Source organism: Hipposideros armiger, unplaced genomic scaffold (assembly GCF_001890085.2).
Source record: "Hipposideros armiger isolate ML-2016 unplaced genomic scaffold, ASM189008v1 scaffold_63, whole genome shotgun sequence".
In the NCBI taxonomy this organism is placed as follows: domain Eukaryota; kingdom Metazoa; phylum Chordata; class Mammalia; order Chiroptera; family Hipposideridae; genus Hipposideros; species Hipposideros armiger.
In genome coordinates this window covers 1892547-1902061 of record NW_017731413.1, presented here as the reverse complement: position 1 = coordinate 1902061, position 9515 = coordinate 1892547, and the positions used below count along the sequence as shown (strand labels likewise).

At 38.3% G+C, this 9515-nt stretch overlaps 1 long non-coding RNA gene across 1 annotated transcript; it reads right to left on the bottom strand.

Moving 5' to 3' along the window:
• Positions 1 to 5798: 5798 nt before the first annotated feature.
• LOC109382320 (uncharacterized) lies at positions 5799 to 9478 on the bottom strand. Its single transcript, XR_002123917.1, has 3 exons — positions 9274 to 9478; positions 7147 to 7256; positions 5799 to 6346 (listed from the first exon to the last, which is right to left on the bottom strand). It is a non-coding gene; the product is annotated as an uncharacterized LOC109382320 (long non-coding RNA).
• Positions 9479 to 9515: the final 37 nt, after the last annotated feature.

Below are 9515 nucleotides of genomic sequence, written 5' to 3'. Positions count from 1 at the left end.
CAGCGACTGCTCAGCTCGGGCTGACTCCAACCGCTGTTGCTCAGAGCTCAAACTCTTGAGCGAGCTCTTAACCAACTGAGCCACTCAGCCGGCCCTCCAAGCCAGCTCTTAACCAACGCGCCACTCGGCCGGCCCTACAGTATATTTTTAAAGCAACCGAACATAACTATTTTTAGACTGCAGTGCTGTAGTAAATTCTAATCGAGCTTAAACATGTACAGTGAGAACCCCAAACAATATCACATTTTGTACTGTAATCTAACAAATCGTAATAAGAATTAATAAGCAGACTTTAATTAGGCAGTTTACTTCAGGACTTTAAAAGTAGTGCCTAGTCACAAGGCCACAAGCTATCTCAGAAATATCCCAGTCTATAAACAATTTTACAAAAAGGGTACACTAGATGTCGCTGTGGAGCTCACTGTAGTTTGTAATACTTCCTACTACCAGAGAGCTTTACCAAGTATTCTGTGACTTGTAGCACTTAAAATGTCAAGTTGTCATTGCAGGCTGGAGCGAAAATGCTATGAGAGGGGAGTGGGGCGGCGGATTGGGGGATGGTGGTTGTCACTGGGAGAGGTAAAAAGGCTAACTAGTACACTGTGTTGTACACCTGAAACCAATTTAAAAAAAAAGGAAAAAGAAAATGCTATGAGACTTCATTCATGATGTTCATATAATTACACTAAAATGAGCATAAAGGTAAAGTAATAGAAAATCAACTAATAGGAAACAAGCAACCTTAATTTTTGCTTATAATTTCCAATATCACTTGATTGTCAAGGTTTTTAAATCAGTTTAGAATAATTTAGAAATTGAGTTTGTATGTACATCAAATCTATCAAGTTAGGCATTCAAATGTTCTGTTATCTATAGTGTAGTATTTCAGAGTCTACATTTATCAATATAATAGATTGCTTTAAAACAGAGCTTCTATAATTGCTGTGCTGGTTGTTCATTGATTGCTTCTTGGCTCCAAGCCTACCCCTCTACACTCTTTGAAATGAGAAAATAAGAGACAACTTATTGAAGATAATGAACACCAGTACAGTGTAGGGTATATAGTCAATGATATTGTGATAGCTATGTATGGTGTTAGATGGGTACTAAATTTGTTGGACTCATCACTTTATGAGGTGTGTAAATGTCTATCAACATGTTTTGTACACCTGAAACTAATAATAATAAAAAAGATAATGAACACCAGTATTATCTCTGTCAGAGAAGGGAGTTACAAATATGGAAAATAAAAAAGGCTAAAATGAACTCTGTGGTCTTTTGATTTAGAATTGGAGGTATTAGTGTGAGCTCATGGTTTTTAAAAGAAGATATGGGAGAGAGAGAGAGAGAGAGAGAGAGAGAGAGAGAGAGAGAGAGAGAGAGGGAGGGAGGGAGGGAGACAGACATGTGTATGTATGGGTGTGTGCATATACACTGAGAAAGCCTAGAAGTAATAATACCCTAGATACAGGGGTTGGCAAACTGAGGCTCGCGAGCCACATGCGGCTCTTTGGGTATGTTCTGTCTCAAAAGTTTGCCAACCCCTGGAAGAGCCAATCCTGTCCCTCACAACAATTTAAAAATTATGAGAGCCATAACTATATTTTTACATAATCACCATTATGTGAATAATATCCTTTAAAAATTTTATAAGTTAAACTATCAGTTTTATTTTCATTTTCAATTTTACTTCAGAGCCACATGTACATACCCAAAGAGCCGCATGTTGCTCGCAGGCCAGTTTGCTGACCCCTGGCGGCTTTTCCGTCTCAAAAGTTTGCCAACCCTTGGCCTAGAGCAGCGGTTCTCAACCTGTGGGTCGCGACTCTTTTGGGGGTCGAACAACCCTTTCACAGGGGTCACCGGGTACTCGTATGTGGGTGTATCTTCATGTGGGCCTGGAGACGGATAGAGGAGCGGTGTCTCGGTTCCTAAGACCAATGAAAAAATGTGTTTTCCGATGGTCTTAGGCGACCCCTGTGAAAGGTTGAGAACCGCTGGCTAGAGCAATATGCATACTTTGCTCCCAGATCTTTGTTTCTAAATGTTATTCTCCTCTAAACAGTACCACAGTTCTTTGAAGAATATGGCTGATTCCAGGGCTGGGGTAGAAAAAGTATAAGGTGAGCCTGGAACAGCTTGTTGTAACAGAAAGTAAGAAAGTGCTAAAAAATGACGGGACTCGTCAGAAGAACACAGAATCAGCTTAAAGGGGTTTCCAATGGCCAAATCTGGGACAATGTAAGCATCAAAATAAATAATGTCAGTATTATATTGTAACTCATGGAATAAAATAGGAATGCATTAGTTCATACTGATATAAATAGATGTAGAATGAACTAAATAAATGTGAAAGGAAAGCACTTCCTTACAGTAGAATACTAATAAACGTAGGACTGACGGAGTCGGCAAATCACCATTTAGCAATTATCACAATAACTGATTCGGGCAACAACCATTGATAGATGTGAAAATTAATGGGTTAAAGGTTGTTGAAGAACAGAATGCTTACATAGTTTCAAAGCATCTCCCCATAAGTTGCTTATTAATGAGAGTTAAAAATAGTAACTTTACAATGAAGAAATCTGGCATACCACACCCTGATGAAGTGATCAAAGCTCACCTCACCAGTAATAGGACAAATCAACATCATGTGACTTCTGATGACACTCCGATAAGAACAAAGAATCACTTCTATGATGTTCCTGCCCTAAATGTTTATTATAAATCTAATCATGAGAAAATTCACACAAATCCAAATTGAGTAACATTCTCCAATATAATTGCCTTGTACTCTTCAAAAATGCCAAGGTCACAAATGACAAAGAAAGACAGAAGAACTGTTCCAGACTAAAGAAACCTAAAAAGACATGAAAATTAAATGCAATGTGCTCCTGGACTAGAAAAAAAGGTATTTTTGATTTGTTTTGTTTTTTGTTATATATGACATTATTGGGAAACTTGGATAGGATCTATGAATTGCTAATTTTGATGGTTCTAATCTGTCTTTTAGGAAAAAAAACCCCTGAAGTATTTAGGAGTAACGAGGCATCATGTATGTTCAGAAAAAAATATGTGTATGCATATGTGTGTATATGTAATCTATATATCCATACATGCAAATGTATTATATATGTGTGTGTCTTTCTCTCTATACGTGTGTGTATAAAAATTAATGCAAGAGACAGAATGATAAAGCACATGTGGCAAAATGTCAACAATCAGGGAACCTGAGTAAAGGGTACATAGACATTCTTTGCACTATTCTTGAATCTTTTCTGTAAATTTAAAATTCAAATTAAAAAAAGTAAACAAACCCAGAAAATGTTAAAAAATAAAATATTGAAAATATATTCATAAAGAATGAAAGCTAATTTCCATGGGACTAAAGGAGATCCCTGAGAAGACAATGTAAAAGAAAATAGGCCAAAGACAAAGCTTTGGAAATAGTCCCAGTACCTCCTAAACTAGGTGTCCAACAGATTTTAAGTAATTTAAAAATAGATAGCCTAAAGAGAACTGACTCTGGGTGGTGAACATACAATGTGATATATAGATGATGTATTACAGAATTTTCACCTGAAATCATGTAACTTTGCTAACAATTGTCACCCCAATAAACTAATTAAAAAAAGACTAGCCTAGCCTAACCTTGCTATTACATTGTTTTAAAAAAATTATTATACTAAGATACTTCTATTTTTCTTATACATATTTATATATTTTAACAATCATGCTACATCAGACATTTTAACAGTCAAAACATGGCTATGATCTTTTTCTACTATCCTCAATCCACTGTGTTAATGAAATATCTCAAAAATTTCAACAATTTTTTGATATGTGATGTTATTTTGCCTTGTTTTTATTTTAGTATTTCTTAGAGTGAATGGTGTTCCAAAAACTCTTAAGTTGTCTAGATTACTATTATATAAAGCAGTTTTAATATACGAGTATATTGGCAAATGGGCAAGAAGGAAGGATGCTTAGATACCTTCTGAAAGACTGGACCTAATTGGGAGACTGTCTTAGAAAAACAATGACTACAAGTAGCCAACAGGACCAGGGCATGGCAAAATAAGGTATAAGCGTTCTTAATGTTTATGACTGAAACTTGTCCACATAACTCAGAAGATTCATTTGTGTAATTTAAGTAATTGCTAGTGTTATGTAGGTTAACTGTAATTGTGTAACAGCAATATTTAGTTTCTCTCAGAAGAATAAAGTCAGTAAATTCCACTAATATTTGAAGTTGTTGTTCTCTAAAGAATATGTTTGATTCCCTTAGGCTATTCCTTCCACATTGACTACTCTCCAAGTTTAAAGATGTAACATTTTTTTCCTGAAGTTTCATTATTTTTGCAAATTTTAATTTCAGTTAGGGCTGACTGCAATTGCCCTAAATTGTGTTCATTTGTGAGCAGGCCCCTTAGTATCTACAGCAGAAAATATCATTAGTGGGATGAGGTTTGAATTATGACAAAATTAAAAAAAATTTCAGTTCATAATGACCCAGGGCATAAACAAACAGAAACTTAGGCATTGGGTATACTCTGTCCCATGTCTCTACGGATGAATGGAACTATTTCTACTCTTTTTAGCAAAACCTAATGACTTTATTTTATATTCATTATTTTTCATATTTACTGTTCTTCAGGTGTACATATTTCTCCCTAAAATCTCCTGTATGTTACCAAGCCCGTGGCTGTGTCCATTTTTAAGCAGCTGATAGTTCCGTCTCCTTTTATACTTCTCTTAAGAAGTTACCTTCACCACAGCCTAGCACCTCGCTCTTGCATATGATCAAACCAGATCAGCAGGGATCCTTTCTAGTAACTAAGCACGTTGTATCCATGGCAAACCAGGTAATTCAGGATATTGTCTCAGTTTACAGAGGGGAAACTAGCGTCAGGCTCATGTTTATCTTTGGGTTCCTTACAGCATAGGTTCCTAAACCTGGTTGTTTATAAGAATCAACTGGGGATCTTTAAAAAATGGCAGATTCCAGGACTCCTTAAGTAGAATCTTTTCAGGCCTGAGAACATGAGTCCAAAAAAATGCCCCAGGTTCTTTGATGAGAAACCCAATTTGGGACGCTCTAACTTGTGATGGACAGGCCTCATATAAAAGCTGTCCAGGTGATGGATTGTAGCCAGTGAGTGACTAAAGTTATCACATGTGTGTGTGTACCTTCTATGTGGACTATTTTAGGGTCTGCCTTATCTAGGGATGCCTCTCCTTTCTGGGCCAAACCAGATTTTATTCTTTTAATTTCAGAAAGAAGGAAATTTCAAAATGTCAAGAGATAAAGACTGGGTGAAATAATTCAGCTGCCATTTATTTCCTATAAAATACAATGTCCCTTAATATTCATGTATAACTTTCAGTTTTCAACCCCCTGAACAAAGGTGGGTGACTTCGAGTCTGAACGTGAGCCTCAGAGCTGGGTCTGCTCTCTTGGGGTACACTTTGGTAAAGTGGTCACCCCTAACCTTACAGCCAAGGTATTCTAGGCTCAACCTACGATATCCTTTCAAAGAAGAATGGGGGTGGTTTGACCTTTTAAAACTTTCCAAAATGAAAATTATGTCCCCATGGCGAAGTCTGTTTTTAATCTTATTTCAGATACAATGGGATAAATTTCTCCCTACTTTATTTATAGGGACATGCAAAACAAAACAAAACAGGATTTATAATAAAAAACAGCTAAGTGGATGTTATTCTTTTTTCCTCAGGGCAGACATGAAAAGGGACTGTAGTCTCCTTTGCATAATTCATTATATCCCTCTATTCCATGGTGGTGCTAGGAATTATTTAAGGGTTTTCTTGTGCATCCCCACGAAAGGGATGATCCTCAAATCTAAATGCAAACTTGACCTCTAGATCCCAGTTTACAAATGCCAGATGGAAAGTTCCACTTGAATTTCCTGTCTCTCTAGCATCTTAAATTCTGTTTATTCCCCAAATATGGTTCTGGGTTAGGATGGGCCACGCGGGAAATTTGTGCAAGATTCAAAGGCAGAAGTGAAGCAGCAGTCATTACATTCTGAAGGTCAGTATAGGACATGAGGTGCTATGGCAGCTCATACACATTGTTGTTGATCTGCTGGCTCACCCTGGAGTGGGGCCGTGGCCAGGTGTGGAGCTCTTTCACAACTCCTGGACCTTCTTCTTCAGTTTCTCTGAGTCCTGGGCCAGATGCTTGCACAGCACCATGGCTCCTATAAGTACCTGAACCATCAATGCTGGAGGTGCCAAGAGACAGATGCACAGCTTAGTTTATCTTCAGGGAATCTTTGTGGGTGCCGTTTTGTCCCTGTTCACCCCCACTTCATGTCCAGCTCTCCTGTGGACTTACACCATTTTAAGGTCTAACCCAGACAAAAGGGCAATATTTTCTCCAGCTCTCACAATATCATTAGGACTAATCCCTACAATAAATCTTTTATTCCATATGACTCATACTGGTTTTGCTTCTCCAGTCAAACTCTGATACAGACATGGTACTGGAAGTAATTCCAGGAGAACTAAATGTTAATAATGGGTTCTCTAAATTTGGGTTATCTGATCTGATTGGATTTAAAGGTACTGATGACCAGTTGTCAATAATAAAGGTGATCCTGGTTGTCCATGGCATGCATTAACAAAAAATTATCACTTGTAGACACCTGTAATCAAATGTCTAAAGAAGGCAAGGTTTTACCAAGTAGATGTGTCCATAGAACATTTAAATGGAAATAAAGACTACAGTGGAGTTAGTTGGTGTCTCCTAATTATGTTTAATAACTGGAGGAAAGGAGTTGATGAGCTCAGAGCTTTAAAGTCTCAGTTCAAAATGAGATAAACGACCATAAAATTTATATGACTGCCTTCCTGTATCTGCAAGTCTGTAATTTCTAAAAACCAAACCCAAAATCTAATTCTGAATTACAATGCAATTGGATTCCCAATCTTACAGGTTTTATGTTCAAGTTAGGGCTTTTTTTCTTTTTTTTTGAGCAGCAGTGAGACTCTGAACAACTGAACGGGAACATATGGGCAGATTCAGAGGACACTGGGATCATGAACCCATAAATTCTGCTGAGCCTCCTTTGCCAGTAGAAATATCCCTTCCTCCTTTGCCAGAGAAGCCTAGTTTCTCCTTACCTGTAAAATCTGTAATGGCCTCCTTGAGTTAATTGTCTTGCAGGGTCTGTTGATCCTCAAGAGCAATTGCCAACACCTCCCATTGCTTCTGGAACCCACTGCAGGGGATCCTAGAAGGTAAGAGACTCTCCTTGACCAAACACTAGTTAGGCTCCTTTAAGCCCCTTTTCCACCAGGCCTGTCCATGGGAATATCCTTGAAGAGCCCAAGTGTTAACAAGAATTCTGTCAAGTCAGTTAAGCCAGAATCCCTCAACCTTGATATCTGATCAAATTCCTCATCCCCCAAGTGATATCTGATTACCAAGTGATATCTGATTACCTTCATCAAGAATCCTGTTAGGCCAATTTAGCAAGAATTACCCTACCCTCTTAGTAATTTCCCATCACTGATCCCCTCCCCAAACCTGCTCCTTGGCTAAACATCCCCACTTGTAGAAATCATCTTATCGAGTTCTTACAAACTTTTCAAGATAGGTATTACTCCCATCTAGTTACAGCTACAAAATCTACAGGGCTCAATGCAAAATGCAAAATGCAGGGCCTCTTGTTTGTTAAAAAGAAAACCACAAGCCCGAAATGGCGTCACTCATGCTAAAAGTCCATGATACCAAACCTAGATTTAATACCTGGTCCAATTGCAGTTTCAGCCTCTCCCAGGAATGTAATCTTAACCAGTCTGGAATTTTCTGGTCAAGCAACAGTAAGGTAATCTGTCACATGGGTCCTCTCTACTCCCCAGCCTTCACCCAAAGAAGAGGCAATCTGCAGTATAAAAACCTTGCCTTTTCTTTTACCCCAAAAGAAGATACCCTGCTCTAAAAATAATTCTTTTCTTTTGTTAATAGCTCTCTTGCCCACACTTCTTCATATAAAAATTTTCCATTTTGTACAACCCCTCAAAGCGCCCTTCTAATTGCTAGATGAGATGCTGTCGGATTCATAAGTCACTTAATAGAGCCAATTAGATCTTCAGATTTACTTGGTTGAATTTTGTTTTTTAACATATTCATAAATTATTAAGAATTTCAAAATGATAACAGTAGAGCATTAAACCAAGCACAGGGTGCTATGTGACTGTACAGGTGGCAAGCCCATGAGGCTGGCACTGCTTCTATCCTACATTTAAGAAACAGTTTCATACAAATCAAGTAAATTCCCAAGGTTACTTTATCAAGAGCTGGGAAAATGTCAGAGTCAGAATGCTAACAGAGGTGTGGAACGATCCCAAAAAGAGTCTGGAGGCTTTTACCAGAAATGAATGATATTTAATCAACAGTATTAAGAGTCTGCAAACTGGGAGTTTTGCTAGGCAATACCTCATAAGTGTAGAAGAAAGAAAAGAGTTCTTTTAGTAAAACGTACATTCTGGAGAATTATCACCCTACAGTCTTAACTCTAGGATTGGTCCCAGCTGATTATCAGTCAAATATCAGGCAGTCTGAATGTTGGATGTCAGGTGGATGTCAGGTCCTGGATACTTGAGTCCTTCCAGGTATAATCAGAAGTCTGGTGTATGTCCAGATACATGTATCTGAACACAGGACTGGAAAGTTCAGAAGTTTAAGTTCCCAAGCTTGATCCCAAGAATTGAATCAGTTCCTCATGCCTCAACCTTCATAATGTTAATTTTAGCAGCTTGGTTAAAAAGACTCCATAGTATATATTCCATATCTTCACTCTTTCCTCTAAGGTGTGACCCCCAACTAAACTCAAATTAAAGTAGGCCCTTCTCTGCTTAACTGACTCTAACGAAGATTTTCTAACTTCATTAAAAACGAAACATCTGCTGCCCATCATTTTTACTGTAGTTCATCACTGGACCCCCAGGGGTGAAAAAGTATTTATTTAAAGTTTTAATGTTATATAAGCTATTGTAATGAAGCAGCAAGTTGTCTATCTTAAAGAGTTCTTGCTGCCCATTTCCTTTCAAAATACTCTCCTGAAGTCTGATGAAAAACTTAGACATGTCTACGTGTAATATGAATGGATGAAACTAAAAAATAATGTACCATAATGACAGAAGTTGTGACACACAACAGTGCAGTGACATTCTAACCGCAACACCAAAATGATAACATAGAGCATTCGAATTTTTTTTAAAACGACTACTATTACTGGGACTCACTTAAAGGTAAAGAACTGAAGCCCTGGCGTCAAGGAGAAACTCTTCAAGGTGAAGGGACAAAAAGCGGAGGTCACAAGCATATGAACCACTCCACTCAAAAACTCTGCCCACGATGCGCGCTTGCGCAGGACGAATCCTCCTGCGCAGAAGCCGGGCCGGAAGGGCTGGGGCGGAGGGGGCGGGGGTAGGGTTGCTAGGAGAACGCGATGACGTTTCTCCCGCGGCGCTTTTCTCCGCCAATG